The 20,779-nt window shown below is 35.9% G+C and overlaps 1 pseudogene; it reads left to right on the top strand.

Annotated features, from left to right (window-relative positions):
* The first annotated feature begins 46 nt into the window (after positions 1-46).
* On the top strand, positions 47-19,279 carry LOC131856459 (ATPase family AAA domain-containing protein At1g05910-like; annotated as a pseudogene).
* The last annotated feature ends 1,500 nt before the right edge of the window (positions 19,280-20,779 follow it).

Below are 20,779 nucleotides of genomic sequence, written 5' to 3'. Positions count from 1 at the left end.
TGATGCATGTGGGAAATGTCAGCAATGGGTTTGTGGCAGAATTGACATGCATAACGCAACTGCTAGGGGTTTGAAAGTTACAACATTTGGATGGGGACACCAAGGTGATATGTTTGGTTATGGAGGTGTAGGTGCACAACCTACTAAGCCTAGTTCAAAAGGTGGAGCTGACATTCAAACCTTGCAGGTTGATGAAACAGTGAGTTTTGATGATATTGGAGGGCTTTCTGACTACATTGATATATTGAAAGAAATGGTTGTTTTCCCTCTTCTCTATCCTGATTTCTTTGGAAATTATCACATCTCTCCTCCAAGGGGAGTCTTGTTGTGTGGTCCTCCAATAACTGGAAAAACATTGATTGCAAGGGCTTTAGCATGTGCATCTTCCAAGGAAGAACATAAAGTAAACTTTTACACATGAAAGGGAGTTGATGTGCTCAACAAGTGGGTTGCAAAAGCTGAGCTGTAGCTGAAATTACTTTTTAAAAAAGTGCAAAGAAACCAACCATCCATAATATTTTTTGATGAAATAGATGGTCTTTCCCTAGTGAGGTCTAGTAAACAAGAACAAATTCACAATTCTATTGTATCTACGATTCTTGCTCTAATGGATGGTCTAGACTCTAGAGGTCAAGTAGTGCTTATTGGAGCGTCAAATAGGATTGATGCTATTGATGGAGCTCTTCGTCGGCCTAGTCAGTTTGATCGTGAATTATTATTTTCCTTACCCGATTGTAAAGCATGAGCTAATATATTAAACATCCACACAAGAAAGTGGAAGAATCCTTTATAAGAGGAATTAAGAATGGAATTAGCAGCCGCTTGTGTGGGCTATTTGTTAGGATTCTGACAAATACTAAATGGAATATATAAATCCAATGTCTTGTACTACTTCAAAATAGTATCTACTATGCCAGATCTAGTACCGGTTTATAGCTCTTCTTCTTACATAAACCCTTAGCCTATAATTCACATAATAGGTCTACCTTATTTCACTTAATTACATTCCTCCATGTATTTCCTATTTTTTCTACAATGATCTCTTATATATATGAGTCATTTTGAAATTTGCCAAGTCGGCTTACAATGATTTTACAATAATAAAAAAAATAAATTACAACCAAAATTCTTGTCTACTTCTGTGTCGGTATGCTTCCTTTCATTGTCGGTGTCGGTCGTCTATGTGCTGGTGTAGAATTTGACTTTGCTGGTGCCAGTGGATTGCCTTGCTGGTGTCATAGGATTGTAAGGTTTCCATCAATGGCAAAACCTTCAATCACCTACAATGTCTCATTGGAGTGTGCATTTGCCAACAATCTCCCCCTTTGGCATTGATGGCAACACTAGTGAGAAAAATTCAAAAGTGCATCAAAAAATTGAAGCCCCAAAATTGTTGCCAAAAATGTGTGCTCCCCCTGAGCAGATGATCCCTAAGCTATCATATTTTTCTCATACCATGACTCCCCCTTTGGCATCAATGAAAAAGGTTGTCAAAGTGTCAATAGAGTGTAGTTTCCTATTTCAACCTTGTAACCCATTGGTTACAATTTGAAAAAGATCCGCCAAAACCAAATTTAGGCTTTCAAGAAACTTTTTACTGTCTTTTATTGCTGCCTATATTCTTTGAACTGTACCAGTGAGGTGATGCATTTGCTCTACCAGTGTTTTATGTCCTTGTACCATTGCATCAGATATTTCTTTCCTTAAGGATGCTAGGCAGTCCATTTTTGGACTTAGTCTTAATTTCAGATCCTTAGCCTTACTTTTTATTCTCTCCTTTTCTCTTTCTAGCTTTAGTAATTCTTCCTCAAAACCTATTATCTTTTGCTCAAAAACTGATATTGGATCAGATAAATTAATGAAATTGTCAACTAGTTGATTTATTTCCTCCTGTATCTTCCTGATCTTCTTTTCTTTATCAACTGTCAAAAAGTTAGTCTTACAAGTATCTTTGTACAAAGTTTTGAATTCCTTTAATGTGCTACATAATTCTGGTAGAAGTGTGTCAAACAGCCTTTCACACTTCTTTATTTGTTCCTCAAAGAATTTATGTTTTTCCTTTTCTAACCTCTCTTTGAATGTGTCCTCGTTTATTTGTTCAAATGACACTGTGTTGTCAGTAATATACTTAGACAAAGTGTCAAGTTGACTCAAAGAATCCTTATTATCTATATTACATTTTGGAGCTATCATCTTCAAAATTGGAATTGTGTCATCTATAGCCTTATATGCCTATGAACTACAATCTATTATTTTCTTTATAGAGTCTAAAAGAACTTCAGTTACATTTGTTGTCTTGAATCCTACAGTTGAAGAGCCAACACTCTAAATTCTGTCAGTGGGAGCAATATCCTTACTTGTAGTGACCTCTGGTAGGTCAGTCTGTGCTTCCATTTCCTTAAGCAATGGTTTGTTTTGCTCAGTAGTTGTCGGTGGTACTGATTCTATATTAACCTGTTCCTATGCTGGAGCCTGTTGCTCTACTTGTTGCTATGTTTGTTGTTCTTCTTGTTGTTTTGTGGCACTATCTACTAGTTTTCCTTCAGTGTTATCTATGTTATCAGTTACCGGTGGCTCACTAGCTAGATCTGTCTTACCAGTTGTGTCCTTATCTACCACAATGTTGATCTTCTAAGTATCAACATCTACTGTATATAATACCTCAGAATTAGGATTTGTATCCTCTTGTGATATATCCATATTCTAATCAGCCGATTGATCTTTAGTTGTTGTTACCGGTGGAGTATCTTGAGACGGTGGGGGTAGATTATCTGTTATTTTGATGCTTGGAGGTCCACCAACATTTCATTTTCCCTTATCCTTGACTTTCTGATATACCTTGATTGGTTTGGGGTTTCTATATTCTTCCTATTTTTCCTTCTCAATAAGGAATATATCCCATACGTTAGCAGTTTCCTCTGCAACCTTATTTTGTCTACCAACCATAAGTGCTACATACTGGTGTGCAGTTGAGAATACTATCTGGTTAGCCTCTGAGATCATATCATCTATCTCCTTTGGTGAGTTAACAGGATAAACAACAAGTAGTTTCTTAATCTTTATTTTCTTGTCAAGCTCTATAACAGCTTGCCTTCTAGCTTCAAGTCTCTTAAATAGTTCTACCGGTATTTCATCAAAAATTTGCATCAAAAATTTCTTGTAGATATCCAAGTGTAGAATTACACTATTTTCAACTTTTCTTTATCATCAATTGATAGTGAATCATATAATTTTTTGATTTTCCTAAGCTTTCCTTCCTCTGTTATTTCATCCAACAGTCCGTCAATCGGAGCAATATTTTGTTGAGTCCTTTTCTTTGTTGTTAACTTTTTCTTCTTTGGAGTTGTCTTCTTGGCCGGTGTCCTTACTGCCTATTCTTTTTGTCAGGTTCTTCTAGGTGAAGGTGTGGATACCATTGAAGGTTGTCTTTTCCTCACAACTCTTTTAAATGCAGTTGGCATGTCACTTTCTAAAGAAGTTGCTATAGGTGAAAGGTGAGTTTTTGGTTGTTATTCTTGTAACTCATCTTTAGTGATACCAGTTTGTTTAAGTACATCTTCTTCGATAGCCTTAGCCTGCCTTGAACCTCTCCTCACCATTGCTTCTACTTTCTTCACTCTCTTCTTAGATTGAATTTGATTTTCAATGGTTTCACCACTACCAAAAACCTCTTCCTTAGGTTCCTTGGGTGCTTCCAGAATGGCTTTTGCATATGTTTGAATGATGTGATAATTTGTCTCATAACCCATTTCAATAACCCAAATTATTCTTGGGATAACTGCCTCCATCCAGATCTCATCCTTCGTAATCACAAAACATATGCCATCCTTATATTTACTTACAATTTCTTGTGACAGTCTGACTCTAGCGTTCATTCTGGCCTTTAATGCTTGAAAGTACTCGTTAATATTCTTCTCTTTGTTTTCACCCATGTTGTTGAATAAGTCAAATAACTATTTGCCTACCAGTATGTCAAATCCAAGGTTCTTATTACCTATACCAGACACCTATTTGGTTATATGTAGCATTAAGCAAACAAGTAAGTTGCCAAATCTAAATGTCCCTTTCTTATCCTTCTTGATCTTTCCCAGATTGTCAATCAATTCATCCTTCAACCATTCACACACATCAATTTTCACATTATCCTTAATCATGTTGTGAGCACTCTTTATGCATAAGCTAGAAACAAAATTTAGTCTGTTTGCATGTGTTGTTTTGTAGCCTAGAATCATGCTAATGAATCTCACATTTATGTCAGTTACATCATTCACCCTTAAAGACCTTTTGTCAGATGTTGCACCTATTAGGTTCATTACTAGGTCATTTGAGACCTTCTTTGCCTTGTCAGGTGTGTTACTGGTGGTGGGTAACCTTGTTACAGCTTTTACATCTTCCTTACTAATTTTGTGAACAAAATCTAGCCAAAAGAATGTACCATGCACCCTGCTCAATACTATCCTAATAACTTCCTTGGGGAAATCCGAAATGCAAAGAATTTCTATGAATCCTAGGATTTCAATTATTTTGTCTCCAGGTTTCACATTACCGGAATCATCACAAAGAGCAGTCTTGTACATGTTCTTAATTTTTTCATCTCCTAATTCTTCTATATGGCAATGAATATACATCCTAGGGTCTTCTGCAAAAACTACTCCTTTGGGGATTTGAGAAAAAGCACCAACATTATTATCCTTCTTTGCTATTTCAGGAACTAACTGAAAAATGGGCCTAGGGCGCTTGATTACTTCCACTACAGTAGGGTTTGCTATGAATTTAGGTACAGAAGAGGATACCATGATTATAAGTACCTTTTTCTGTCTTTGGAAAGATTGATTGCTGAATTGCTTTGCTTCTTTGCTCGAAACGCCTTAGCTCATAATTTTCACGCTCTTTGAATGTTTGAATGTTCGGTGAAATGGAATGGAGCCAAAACCAATGATTTATAATGTTAATTTTGCCAACCACCATATTTAATGCTTGCCGGTTAAGTAATCACTTAACATATCTATCGGTATGGAAGTAATTTTAACTTCTTACCATGAACTAAGGGAATAATAGCATGCTTCACATTTGTTTGCCAAACCCTCAAAGAAATTTTCTTTAGTTAGATGAAGACTCTCCTGTCGGTAGAGTGCTACCCTATTCTGCTCATGGAGGAGTATTCCTATCAATATTCAGTTCTGATTTTCTGATCCATTGTTTTGAAAATTCAAGCTTAACTTCTTCAACCTTTTCTTTTCCTTTCAAACTAGGACCTTTGTTGTTTACCGGTGAGGACTTGCTTCTACAAAATTTAGCAATATACCCAATTATGTTACATGCATAATAAGTCACATTATTTTTTTGAATAGCCTTCCCATAACCTATGCTGGTTTGTGTTCTGCATTGATTAGAAAAATGTCCAAATCTTCCACAAATATAACATCTCACATTCATTCTACAATTTTCAGAATTATGACCAACTTTGTTGCATTTTGAACATTGACCGGTGGGTGTACTAGTATTCTGATAATTTCAAGATCTACATTGATTTTCTCTATGACCATACATGTTACAGTTAAATTTATAAGCAGTAGGTTGTCTTACCAGTTTGCCATGATCCTGCGTGTTTGTAGTACCAGAGATTTTACCAGTTTCAAAGCCAAGACCATTAGTATCACAATTAGGTTTCTGATTCTTCAACAAGTCACCAAGTTCTTCTAAGCTTTTCTTGAATTTTTCTTTATGTTGATTTGCAGCAGCCAGTTCTCCTTCCAAGATACCTTTTTGTCTCATGAGTTCATTTGAGTCATTTTGTGCATGCATTAGATTTGTCTTCAACATATCATTTTCATAACTAAGTCTTGTGTTTTCATTTGCAGCATCATTCAGTCTTCTACTCAAGTCTTCTTCATTCTTCTTTCTATCTTCAATTTCTTTCCAAAATCTCATTGTCAAATCTTGCATCTCATTCTTTGTTGTCATGTTTTCTTGTTTCAGCTTATTTATCAGATCGCTAAGAGTTTCGTTTTCATCATTCTCATTTTGCATCTTTTCACAAAGTTCTCTTCTCTTGTTTCTTGAAATAGTAATATTTTCTTGGAGTGCTTGAATAATATCTTGAGCAGCCTTTAGATCATCTTCATGTTTGATATTTTTCAATTTTTCTGCATCATAGTCTGAGAGAGCTCCTTCTAGTTTCTTCATTAGGTTTTCCATCTCTATCGGTGTTAGGATCTTCCTCAAGCTGTTAGGCTTCTAAAAATAGAGGATCAGGCTCTCATACCAATTGTTAGGATTCCCACAAATACTGAGAGGGGGGGGGGGGGTGAATTAGTATCTAACTGGTAATAAGATTTTCTTAACTTAAAACATGTAGAGCAAATTAGAACTGTGTACCGGTAAATAGAAAGTAATGCAATAAATAGAGATAGAAACAACCACATAAAAAAAACACCATAACACAATATTTTAACGAGGAAACCCTATGTGGAAAAAACCTTGGCGTGATTTGTGACCCACAATATTCACTTATTGGCCCATAAGAGAATATTACTACTATAAGAGAATATAATTCATACCTGATGCCATGATTTTTTTTCGTTCTTCAAAAACTCTTCTTCTTCTTTAGAAATATGACTAATCTCCTCCTTGTCTGGCTACGACCTCTTTACATTTTTCGGCACCCTTTATGTTGATGATGATGGCAATCCTTCCTCAGTTCTGTATTTCTAGTGGTCTCTTCAATTGGCTTCTGCTTAAGATAGCTTGGTCTTCCTCATATTTTGTCAACGATCTGTTGTCTACTTTTTCTTTATGGCTGCAAATTTAATTGTCAGGGCAAAACGTATTGACTAATGTTCTTTCCTTGGTTTGCAGCCTCCTCCTTTTACAGTTCTTCACTTTACTCTGCTTCCTTGAACCTGCAATCCAATTACTTTTTCACCAAAGAGTCTTTTATCCTACAAGCTGCAATAATGTTGGCTCTGATACCACTATGAAGTGGGCAGAGACATTAATGAAACAAAATGTTGTAGGATTTGAGAAATACAAATCCACAGAACCCAAAGAAACTTGCATGCAAGAAACCTGTCACAGAGAAAGAGAGAGAACGAATACAAGGGTTTTGGCTCTGACAAAGTGAAAAGATGTATTATCGGAGAAAAATGAATCAAGAATATGAATAATACAAGAGATCAATCCTTATAAAGGAGATCAACACCAAAAGGAAAACCTAACCCTAAGGTGTGTGCATTTAATAATTAAATATTAATTATTAGATGACTAATGTATGCATAAAGAGAAATCTTAAGAGGAGAGCAAAGTTAATTAATTACTTTACTCTAACACCCCCCCTTAAGATGAGCTACAATGCAGCTACAAACAATGCGGAAAAAAGCAAAGGAACTACAATGCAAAAAAGGGTCCCGGCAACAAGGCCTTATTAGGTACCCTAATACAAGAGAATCTCTATAAAGCGGAGTAACGGAGAAAACCCAGTGGGAAAAAACTCCTCTCCAAAAAGAGATAAAGAACACCACTGAAGCATGAAGAACATACAAACTCTGTCGAAGAATAACTGCTGATCTAAAGAACATCCACTGAACTAGAACATGACCAGGTAGAGAAGACTGTAATCTACATGAGTGCCCTCAAATGACACTACTCGAATCAGGAGGCAAACAAGGCAAAACAACTGAAATCGAAGATACAGATGGCATGAGAAACCAAAGCCTGAAGAGCTGATCAATCGAACCACAGAAGCATTAGAACCAACAGGATAAACCTCCCCATAATGCGGAAGTGGGAGAGGGACAGGAACACTGAAAAGGACAGCCAAAAACAACTGCATGACAAAGAACCAAGAACATCCAAGGTGCTGAGATACATCATCATGAGGTGAATGTTGTGGAAGGAACACTCACTTGACAAAGGAAGATGGCAAACAAAGGCAAACATCAACCCCCTCATGGCATCTGATCAACAGTGCATGTACAACAAGACACAAGATATGCAAGATTCCAAGTAAACAATGCATGATGGCACTTTATCTCAGTGCGTTTGCATAAATACAAGCTACAATGATAAGAAGACTAGAAATAGAAATGAGAATCAAAACAGAGACATCCTGCTCAGAAAAGAGATCCCAGGACTTGAAACAACCACGATATCCACCAGAGTGCTGAAAAGCAAAAAACTAAATTAAATATGCATAGAGTAGAATCTAGAAAAAAAAATCATATTTCTGGAAAGTACACAGAACACGCTTTCCGAAAATATAAAGTTTTCAAAAAACGGAGGTCGGATGCTCATTCTACGTCTCACGGAGTGCAAAAAAGAGACCTCACTTTGACTATAAAAAAAACACAGTCAAATAGCAAAATTGAAATAAATTACCAACACCAGGAGGTCGGCCTCGGAACCAGCTTTCCGATACCTATTTGTTCTCGAAAAAATGACTCCGTTTGCCCATTCTACAGCCCTGGAAGTGCAAAAAAGAAGCCCAACTTTGACTAGTAAAAAACATAGTCAAACCATAGAGCCAAGAAAAAAATCCACACCATGAGGTCCAGCTCGGAATCACCTTTCCAACGCCTATTCATTCACCAAAAATAGAGATCGGATGCCCAAGTTATACCCGATTTTGTAAAACAGCTCCAAAAAGGGCCTAGAGGGGACCTTATAGCCCTCAAGGGCTTAAAAAAAAATAAGCCCCTGGTCTGCTAAGTGACCAGGGGCTAGCACTAGTGGCTGGTGGCACTGGGGCGGTGCAGGGCGGACGGGCGGCGCGCGGGCAGCGGCGAGCGGCGCGTGGGCGGCGATGGTCGCTGGGCGGTGCGGCGGGGTTTACCGCCAGCGGCGGTGGCCGCCGGGCTACGTGGGCGGCGGCGCATGCCTCCAAAGGGCTGCGCCCTTTTAAATAAAAAACTGCATTTTTTTTAACATTTTTTTTTTTTTTGAATTTTCACCTCGATTTTTGTGCCCTAGGGTCGTACGGCCTTGGGGCAAAAAAATTTTTTGCCTTCTGGAGCAACTGTGTCCAAATCGAACAAATTTTATATGGAAATAGGGGTTTTTGGGTGCTACAAGCTCAACGGTGAGGTCCGTTTGGGCTCAAAGTGCACCGAAAAAAAATACCCCCTATTCCAAAATAAAAAATAGAAGACAAACATAGATCTGATGCAACCAAAACCTGGATCTCATAATCTTTCAAAAGTCTGAACAAGCTGCAGCAGATCTGGCTCTAATACCATGTAGGATTTGAGAAATACAAATCCACAGAACCCAAAGAAACCTGCATGCAAGAAACCTGTCACAGAGAAAGAGAGAGAACGAATACAAGGGTTTTGGCTCTGACAAAGTGAAAAGATGTATTATCAGAGAAAAATGAATCAAGAATATGAATAATACAAGAGATCAATCCTTATAAAGGAGATCAACACCAAAAGGAAAACCTAACCCTAAGGTGTGTGCATTTAATAATTAAATATTAATTATTAAATGACTAATGTATGCATAAAGAGAAATCTTAAGAGGAGAGCAAAGTTAATTAATTACTTTACTCTAACAAATGTATGTTATGCAAGTGTAGTGATGTACATAAACCAAACATATATTTTTATTGCTTGTAGAAATGGGTTACATCGCTTCTATTTATAGAGGTCTCCAGAGAATGATCTAGAATTACTATCGTAGGATCTTTCTAGATTTTCATTCTTCTTCATTGGTCATCCCTTCTAGACTCTTCTATCATCACTTAGACTTGTTTGTTTATCGATGTTTCTAGACTGAGCATTAATTGTAAGTTGGTGGTAGTAATTGGTAGATATTGCCAGACTCTTCTAACACTCAAGGGCAAAAAAACTTCGTCGTCCACAAAGAATTGATGATTCAGATTATTCTCTTCTTGTGGATAAGATGGATCAGAGTCTTGTTGGTTCATTATCATGGATGCATATGGGAAATAGAAACTTTGGTCGGCAATGGGTTTGTGGTGGAATTGACATGCATAACTCAACTGCTTGGGATTTGAAAGTTGCAGCATCTGGATGGGGACACCAAGGTGATATGTTTGGTTACAGAGGTGTAGTTGCACAACCTACTAGGCCTAGTTCAAAAGGTGGAGCTAACATTAAAACCTTGTAGGTTGATGAAACAGTGAGTTTTGATAATATTGGAGGGCTTTTTGACCACATTGATATATTGAAAGAAATGGTTGTTTTCCCTCTTCTCTATCCTGATTTCTTTGGAAATTGACACATCTCTCCTCCAAGGGGAGTCTTATTGTGTGGTCCTCCAAGAACTGGAAAAACATTGATTGCAAGGGCTTTAGCATGTGCAGCTTCTGAGGCAGGCATAAAGTAAACTTTTACTTGTGAAAGGGAGTTGATGTGCTCAGCAAGTGGGTTGCGAAAGTTGAGCCGCAACTAAAATTGCTTTTTTAAGAAGCGCAAAGGAACCAACCATCCATAATATTTTTTAATGAAATAGATAGTCTTGCCCCAGTGAGGTCTAGCAAACAAGAACAAATTCACAATTCTATTGTATCTACGATTCTTGCTCTAATGGATGGTCTAGACTCTAGAGGTCAAGTAGTGCTTATTGGAGCATCAAACAAGATTGATGCTATTGATGGAGCTCTTCGTCGGCCTGGTCAGGTTGATCATGAATTATTATTTTCCTTACTCGATTGTAAAGCATGAGCTAATATATTAAACATCCACACAAGAAAGTGGAAGAATCCTTTATAAGAGGAATTAAGAATGGAATTAGCAGCCGCTTGTGTGGGCTATTTGTTAGGATTCCCACAAATACTGAGAAGGGGGGGTGAATCAGTATCTAACCGGTAATAAGATTTTCTTAACTTAAAACATGTAGAGCAAATTAGAACTATGTACTAGTAAATAGAAAGTAATTCAATAAACAGAGATAAAAACAACCACATGAAAAACACACCATAACACAATATTTTAACGAGGAAACCCGGTGTGGGAAAAACCTCAATGGGATTTGTGACCCCCAATATTCACTTACTAGCCAATAAGAGAATATTACTGCTACAAGAGGGGCCTGCACATGCAGGAAGGCCAAGTGCCTAGAGCTCACTGCTCAATTACAAAATAGGAATTCTCACTGACATACAAAATATATTATATAAATCCAATGTCTTGTACTTCTTCAAAATAGCATCTACTATGCCAGATCTAGTACCGGTTTATAGCTCTGCTTCTTACATAAACCCTTAGCCTATAATTCGCATAATAGGTCTGCCTTATTTCATTTAATTACATTCCTCCATGTATTTCCTATTTTTTCTACAATGATCTCTTATATATATGAGTCATTTTACAATTTGCCAAGTCGACTTACAATGATTTTACAATAATAAACAAAATAAATTACAACCAAAATTCTTGTCTGCTTCTATGCTGGTATGCTTCCTTTCACTATCGATGCCGATGGTCTATGTGCTAGTGTAGAATCTGACTTTGCTGGTGTCGGTGGATTGCCTTGCCGGTGTCATAGGATTGTAAGGTTACCATCAATGACAAAACCTTCAATCACCTACAATGTCTCATTGGAGTGTGCATTTGCCAACAATCTCCCCCTTTGGTATTGATGGCAACAATCATGAGAAAAATTCAGAAGTGTATCCAAAAATTGAAGTCCAAAAATTGTTACCAAAAAGGTGTGCTCCTCCTAAGCAGAAGATCCCTAAGCTATTGGATTTTTCTCATACCACTACTCCCCCTTTGGCATCAATGACAAAGGTTGTCAAAGTGTCAATAGAGTGTAGTTTCTGATTTCAACCTTGTAACCCATTGGTTACAATTTGAAAAAGATAAGCCAAAACCAAATTTAGGCTTTCAAGAAATTTTTTACTGTCTTTTATTTCTACCTCTATTCTTTGAATTGTACCGGTGAGGTGTTGCATTTTCTTTGCCCATGTTTTATGTCCTTGTACCAATGCATCAAATATTTCTTTCCTTAAGGATGCTAGGTAGTCCAGTTTTGGACTTAGTCTTAATTTTAGATCCTTAGCCTTGATTTTTATTCTCTCCTTTTCTCTTTCTAGATTTAGTAATTCTTCCTCAAAACCTGTTATCTTTTGCTCAAAAAATGATAATGAATTAGATGAATTAATGAAATTGTCAACTAGTCAATTTATTTCCTCCTATATCTTGCTGATCTTCTTGTCTATATCAACTGTCAAAAAGTTAGTCTTACAAGTATCTCTGTACAAAGTTTTGAATTCCTTTAATGTGCTGCATAATTCCGGTAGAAGTGTGTCAAACTGCCTTGTAACTTCTTTATTTGTTCCTCAAAGAATTTTTGTTTTTCCTTTTGTAACCTCTCTTTGAATAAATCCTGCTTTATTTGTTCAACTGTCACTATGTTGTCAGTAATATACTTAGACAAAGAGTCAAGTTGACTCAAAGAATCCTTATTATCTACATTACATTTTGGAGCTATCATCTTCAAAATTGGAATTGTGTCATCTATAGCCTTATATGCCTATGAACTACAGTCTATTATTTTCTTTATAGAGTCTAAAAGAACTTCAGTTACATTTTTTTGTCTTGAATCCTAGTTGAAGAGCCAACACTCTAAATTCCGCCGGTGGGGGAAATATCCTTCCTTACAGTGACCTCTGGTAGGCCAGTTTGTGTTTCCATTTCCTTAAGCAATGGTTTGATTTGCTCAGCAGTTGTCGGTGGCACTGATTCTCTATTAACCTATTCCTGTACTTAAGCCCATTGCTCTGTTTGTTGTTTTGCCTATTGTTCTGTGGCAATATCTACCAGTTTTCCTTCAGTGTTATCTGTGTTATTAGTTACCGGTGGCTCACTAGCCCTATCTGTCTTACCGATTGTGTCCTTATCTACCACAATGTTGACCTTCTAAGTATCAACATCTACTGTATATAATACCTCAGAATTAGGATTTGTACCCTCTTGTGATATATCCATATTCTCATCAGCTAGTTGATCTTCAGTTGTTGTTACTGGTGGAGTATCTTGAGACGGTGGGGGTAGATTATCTATTATTTTGATGCGTGGAGGTCCACCAACCTTTCCTTTTCCCTTATCCTTGTCTTTCTGATATACCTTGATTGGTTTGGGGTTTCTATATTTTTCCTATTTTTCTTTCTCAACAAGGAATATATCCCATACGTTAGTAGTTTCCTCAACAACCTCATTTACTCTACCAACCATAAGTGATACATGCCAGTGTGAAGTTGGGAATGCTGTCTGGTTAGCCTCTGAGATCATATCATCTATCTCCTTTGGTGAGTTAACAGGATAAACAACAAGTAGTTTCTCAATCTTTATTTTCTTGTCAAGCTCTATAACAACTTGCCTTCTAGCTTCAATTCTCTTAAATTGTTCTACCGATACTTCATGTACAATTTGCATCAAAAATTTATTGTAGATATCCATGTGTAGAATTACACTATTTTAAACTTTTTCTTTATCATCAACTGATAGTGAATCATATAATTTGTTGATGTTCTTGAGCTTTCCTCCTCTGTTATTTCATCCAACAGTCCGTCAATCGGAGCAATATTTTGTTGAGTCCTTTTCTTTGGTGTTAACTTTTTCTTCTTTGGAGTTGTCTTCTTGGCTGAGGGCCTTACTGCCTGTTGTTTTTTTCTGGTTCTTCTAGGTGAAGGTGTGGATACCGGTGAAGGTTGTCTTTTCCTCACAACTCTTTTAACTGCAGCTAGCATGTCACTTTCCGAAGAACATGCTACTAGCGAAAGGTGAGTTTCTGGTTGTTGTGCTTGTAACTCATCTTTAGTAATACTGATTTATTTAAGTACATCTTCTTTGATAGCCTTCGCCTGCCTTGAACCTCTCCTCACTATTGCTTCTACTTTCTTCACTCTCTTCTAGGATTGAATTTGATTTTCAATGGTTTCAGCACTGCCAAATACCTATTCCTTAGGTGCTTCCAGAAGGGATTTTGCATATGTTTCAATGATGTTATCATCTGTCTCATAACCCATTTCAATAAACCAAATTGTTCTTGGGATAATTGCCTCCATCCAGATCTCATCCTTCTTAATCACAAAACATATGTCATCCTTATATTTATTTACAATTTCTTATGACAGTCTGACTCTAGTATTCAATCTGGGCTTTAATGCTTGAAAGTACTCATTAATATTCTTCTCTTTGTTTTCACCCATGTTGTTGAATAAGTCAGATAACTATTTGCCTACCAATATGTCAAATCCAAGGTTCTTATTACCTATATCGGGCACCTGTTTGGTTATATGTAGCATTAAGCAAACAAGTAAGTTGTCAAATCTAAATGTCCCTTTCTTATCCTTCTTGATCTTTCCTAGATTGTCAATCAATTCATCCTTCAACCATTCACACACATCAATTTTCACATTATCCTTAATCATGTCATGAGCACTCTTTATGCATAATCTAGAAACTAAATTTAGTATGTTTGCATGTGTTGTTTTGTAGCCTAGAATCATGCTAATGAATCTCACATTTATGTCAATTATATCATTCACCCTTAAAGACCTTTTGTCGGATGTTGCACCTGTTAGGTTCATTACTAGGTCATTTGAGACCTTCTTTGTCTTGTCAGGTCTGTTACCAGTGGAGGGTAACACTGTTACAGCTTTTACAGCTTCCTTAGTAATTTTGTGAATAGAATCTAGCCAAAAGAATGCACCATGTTCCCTTCTTAATACTATCCTAATAACTTCCTTGGGGAAATCTAGAATGTAGATAATTTCTATGAATCCTAGGGTTTCAATTATTTTGTGTTCAGGTTTCACAATACCAGAATCATCACAAAGAGCAGTCTTGTACATGTTCTTAATTTCATCATCTCCTAATTCTTCTCTATGGCAATGAATATACATCCTAGGGTATCCTGCCAAAACTACTCCTTTGGGGATTTGAGAGAAAGCACCAACATTATCATCCTTCTTTGGTAGTTTGGGAACTAACTGAAAAAGGGCATAGGGCACTTGATTACTTCCACTATAGTAGGGTTTGCTATGAATTCAGGTACAAAAGAGGATGCCATGTTTATAAATACCTTTTTCTATCTTTGGAAAGATTGATTGCTGAATTGCTTTGCCTCTTTGCTTGGAATGCCTTAGCTCAGAATTTTTCTGCTCTTCGAATGTTTGAATGCTTGGTGAAATGGGAGCCAAAAACACCGATTTATAATGTTAATTTTGCCAACCACCATATTTAATGCTTGTTGATTATGTAATCACTTAACATATCTGTCGGTATGGAAGTAATTTTAACTTCTTACCATCAACCAAGGGAATAATAGCATGTTTCACATTTGTTTGCCAAATCCTCAAAAAAAATTTCTTTAGTTAGATGAAGACTCTCCTGCCAGTAGAGTGCTACTATGTTCTACTGGTGGAGGAGTATTCCTGTCAATATTCAGTTCTGATTTCCTAATCCATTGTTTTGAAAATTCAAGCTTAACTTTTTCAACCTTTTCTTTTCCTTTCAAACTAGGACCTTTGTTGTTTACCAGTGAGGACTTGCTTCTACAATATTTATCAATATGCCCAATTTTGTTACATGCATAACAAGTCACATTATTTTTTTGAATAGCCTTCCCATAACCTATGCCAGTTTGTGTTCCGCATTGATTAGATAAATGTCCAAATCTCCCACAAATATAGCATCTCACATTCATTCTACAATTTTTAGAATTATGACCAAATTTGTTGCATTTTGAACATTGACTGGTGGGTGTACTGGTATTCTGATACTTTCTAGATCTACATTGATTTTCTCTATGACCATACTTGTTATAGTTAAAGCATTTGCCATTAAATTTATAAGCAGTAGGTTGTCTTACCAGTTTGCCATGATCCTGTGTGTTTGCAGTACCGAAGCTTTCACCAGTTTCAAAGCCAAGACCATTAGTGTCACCATTAGGTTTCTGATTCTTCAACAAGTTACCAAGTTCTTTTGATATTTTCTTGAAGTTTTCTTTATGTTGATTTGCAACAGCCAATTCTCCTTCCAAGATACCTTTTTGTCTCATGAGTTCATTTGAGTCATTTTGTGCATGCATTAGATTTGTCTTCAACCTATCATTTTTATAACTAAGTCTTGTGTTTTCATTTGAAGCATCATTTAGTCTTCTAGTCAAGTCTTCTTCATTCTTCTTTCTATCTTCAATTTCTTTACAAAATCTCATAGTCATATCCTGCATCTCATTCTTTGTTGTCATGTTTTCTTGTTTCAACTTATTTATCAGATCACTAAGAGTTTCCTTTTCATCATTCTCATTTTGCATCTTTTCACAAAGTTCTCTTCTCTTGTTTCTTGAAATAGTAAGATTTTCTTGGAGTGCTTGAATAATATCCTGAGCAACCTTTAGATCATCTTCAAGTTTGATATTTTTCAATTTTTCTACATCATAGTCTGAGAGAGCTCCTTCTAGTTGCTTCATCATGTTTGCCATCTATGCTGGTGTCAAGATCTTCCTCAAGCTATTAGACTTCTGAAAATAGAGGACCAAGCTCTAATACCAATTGTTAGGATTCCCACAGATACTGAGAGGGGGGGGTGAATTATTATCTAACGAGTAATAATATTTTCTTAACTTAAAACATGTAGAGCAAATTAGAATTGTGTACTGGTCAACAGAAAGTAATGCAATAAACAGAGATAAAAACAACCACATGAAAAACACACCATAACACAAATTTTTAATGGGGAAACCTAGTGTGGGAAAAACCTCGGTGGGATTTGTGACCCACAATATTCACTTACTTGCCAATAAGAGAATATTACTGCTACAAGAGGGGCTTGCACATGTAGGAAGGCCAAGTGCCTAGAGCTCACTGCTCAATTACAAAATGGGAAGTCTCACTGACTTACAAAATGGATTATATAAATCTAGTGTCTTGTACTTCTTGAAAATAGCATCTACTATGCCAGATCCAGTACCGGTTTATAGCTTTGCTTCTTACATAAACCCTTAGCCTATAACTCACATAATAGGTCTGCCTTCATAATTACATTCCTCAATGCATTACCTATTTGTTCTACAATGATCTCTTATATATATGAGTCATTTTACAATTTTCTAAGTCGGCTTACAATGATTTTACAATAATAAACAAAATAAATTACAACCAAAATTCCTATCGGCTTCTATGTCGGTATGCTTCCTTTCACTGTCGTTGCTGGTGGTCTGTGTGCTGGTGTAGAATCTGACTTTTCTGGTGCTGGTGGATTGCCTTACCGACATCATAGGATTTTAAGGTTGTCATCAATGACAAAACCTTCAATCACCTACAATGTCTCATTGGAGTGTGCATTTGCCAACACTATTGTGGTACTAATTTAAAACCTTTGTGCATAGAAGCTCAAATTAATACTTTCCATGAGAAATATCCTCAAGTATAAACTAGTGATGATAACTTTGTCATAGATTTTACTTGTGTGAAAGTAGAGATGGATAATTTCTTGGACTCTATGTCTACTATTACTCCTATTTCCCATAGAGGTGCAACAGTACAATCAAGGCTATTGTCCCCAGTAATAGCTCCATGCTTACAATGACATCTAAAAATAATCGATGATTATATTTCTGAGATCTCCTACATAGTGGTCAAGGGTGATAAAAAAGATTCGTTAAATGACAATTCTCCTAATCTTGAAAAGTTACTTGGATTTCCCTATGGTTCTTCCATTCTGTTTGTTTACAGAACGAGACTTCTACTTTGTGGGAAGGAGCGTGTTGGCTTGGTATGGTTATAAAATTCTTTCATAGATGTTTTCACGTCTATAACATGAGTCTATTTTTTAAAAATTTTAAATTGGTTGGCTACTAAGCTAGCTAAATTTCTAAAGGATGCAATATTTGTACTTTTCTTGCCAGGATCACATTGGCCCTGCAGTTTTATAGGAATTAGAGAGGTTCCCTGTGCATTGTCTTGGACTTCCATCACTTTTGTCTGACCCAAGTGCACAGACCCCTGAGGAAGCACTAGTACACATTGTGGGAGAAGCAAGTATGACTACTCCCATCTTTTATCTGCCTCAACTTCAACTTTGGTGGGTGACAATATGTATATCATTACATTAATACACTTGATACTTTTAAAGTTCTGTGCATTTGGGATTTCCTATGATATATTTGAAATCATTTTGTTTTTATTGCTAGAGGTTCCTAAAATGACTACATATCTGATTTTGTTTGTTTCACTGAGCTTCATAGGCCCACGGTCATCTAAGAGTTGTTCTACTAGCTATACCAGAATAATTGCCATCAATCCTTCCTTTATTACTTCTTGCAACCTCCTATGTGCCCTCTGATGAATTGGATGGAGAAGCTGCATCCTTGTTTGGTCATCTCTATATGTATGTATCAATGACATCATTGTTTTAGTGCTTGTATTTTCCCTACTTCATTTGTTCAAGATTATGCTTAGGCATTTGAATCCGAATATGTCTTCGGGATGTTTGCAATAGGTTTTAGAGTGATGCATCAATCATTATTTGATTCATTTGTTGAGGATGAAAAATGATTCAGTGTCTTCCATTACCCTATCATGGATGAAGGTGCTCTTGACTATTATTCAATAGTTCAAATTCCAATGGATATCACTACTTTACTGCAACGTGTAGATAACAGGCATTAGTTGACATGCACAACATTCCTGCAAGATGTGGAACTAATTCGAGCCAATGCAAAAGTAAGCATGAATGGGCATGCCTATGATCCTAGCAGCTTTATGGGGTTGAACAAAATTTGGTTTTCCATTCATTCCTAATAATAACTATTATTATTTTTGCATAACATACATATAATGGTGATGATTACAATGGAGCTCGAATTTATAGCAGAGCATATGCACTAAGGGATGTGGTATGGTTAAATGTGCTAATAGAGACATACATTAATTTAAGTTCAAATGTTTTATGTCAAATAGTAAGCATTTATTATTCACTTTTCTAATCCTTGTCTTATGCATAATCAGGTTACTGTCATGCTTTCTCAAATGGATCCTGCACTAGTTGTCTTTTGTTATAAAATTGTTGCTCAGCGTGGGCCAACTCATTTGTCAGAGGATTCGACTACAGATTTTCCTTCAAATCATGTTGCTCAACCAGTTCATATTACAAGAGCAAGTGAATTCTTATGTAACATTCATCCTGATATGAATGTATCTCAAAGTTACGAGGTCTTGAAGTGCTCAAAGCACAATAGTGATCCATTTGTTGAGAACGGATCACAAGTCATGGAGATTGATAATCCTGGGCACAATACTCTAAAAATGTAATGCCTTCATGGTAGTGTGACAAATGAGGCATTTAAAGGTGTGCAACAATGTGAGGCAAATAATAAAGAAGAAATGATGAATCAACCAGAATGTGAATCCTCTTCCAAAGTGCCAATAAGCAATCAGTTAGCAGAACAGATTGAATCAATAGAGCATAATTTTGTGAAATATACTGAAAACATTTGAATTTGGTTCTATGATGTCACAATCAATGACAAATCCAAGGACACTTATCAAAAACATCTTATAGTATCACCCATTCTTAACATTCATGTGTCATACGTACCATTTTAGAGAAATAAATTAAAACACTCTATAATGGTCAATGATGATTTATGTACATATAGTTTTATCATTTGGTTAATTTTCAGAATGGAAATCATGGATTTCATTTAAACACAACATATTAATTTCTCTATACATCTGAAACATTTCTTAGAACTTGTAAATTTCTTAAAATTGATTAATATCTAAATTTTCATATTTGTTGTAAGGCAAATTTCAACTTTGTCAAATAAACATATGCAATCTCACAGTTTTAGGCTATTCAAATTATACATATGAATTCTATTTTTGGTCATCTGTCACAAAATCATAAGCTTTTCAGTTTTTTGAGGTTCTGTGTTTATCTAGTGACTAAAACGTTTTCTTGCAAAAAAGTAGAAAGCATTTTTAACTATTGCTAATTTATATTATAAGGATATGAGATTGAAACATGCTCATCAATGTCAAGCATCCACTAAACCTACTACAACAATTAGATATTGTTTCTAAACACATCAAAATCTTTATGTATATTGAAGATAGCTAACAAGATGAGGTCACACACATGACCTTAGCATGTCATGGCCACACAAAAATAAAGGTGAAGATGAAGGTTAATCTGGTGATATAAGCTTAAACTAGAAGGAATGTGCAAAGCTATTTATAATAAAAATTCATCTCCAAGAGAACTTCAACATTTCTTTTCGTGAATTGAATGGGAATGCTCATGGAGAACGAATTTTGTACAATAACAATAAATATCAAAATAAAACAAATAAAATGATTTACAAGCTCCTTTCAATTATTCTCATATTTAATATAATGTTCTATCTAATAAGTTGTAACATGTTGGCTCTTCAATAAGAAGGTTCATTTTTATCTACATTCCCTCCTCATTTTGTTCTAGGCCATTCAATACGCATAGTTTAAAATAATAACTATTATTTTGTGGGATTAGAAATTTTAGCCTTGAATTAAAATGAAGTGGTTTTTCTTCTATGAAATTGGTTCACATATCTGATCAACTTATTGTTTAGGATGTCATTATTCAAATATATAACTTAAAATATGAAATTCTGATTATTTTGAATAAATCAGATTATTTGTTACAATATGGAATATCTCTTTTCACTTTCTTATTAGTATAATATATTTAAGAGGTGACTAGCTATTATATTATGATCATTAAATATACATTTATGTTGGTCATTCATGTATTTATATTGGGCATGGTTA

The sequence above is a fragment of the Cryptomeria japonica genome, chromosome 7 (genome assembly GCF_030272615.1).
Source record: "Cryptomeria japonica chromosome 7, Sugi_1.0, whole genome shotgun sequence".
In the NCBI taxonomy this organism is placed as follows: Eukaryota; Viridiplantae; Streptophyta; class Pinopsida; order Cupressales; family Cupressaceae; genus Cryptomeria; species Cryptomeria japonica.
The sequence above is the reverse complement of the archived record's forward strand: the minus strand, read 5'-3'. Positions and strand labels throughout refer to the sequence as shown.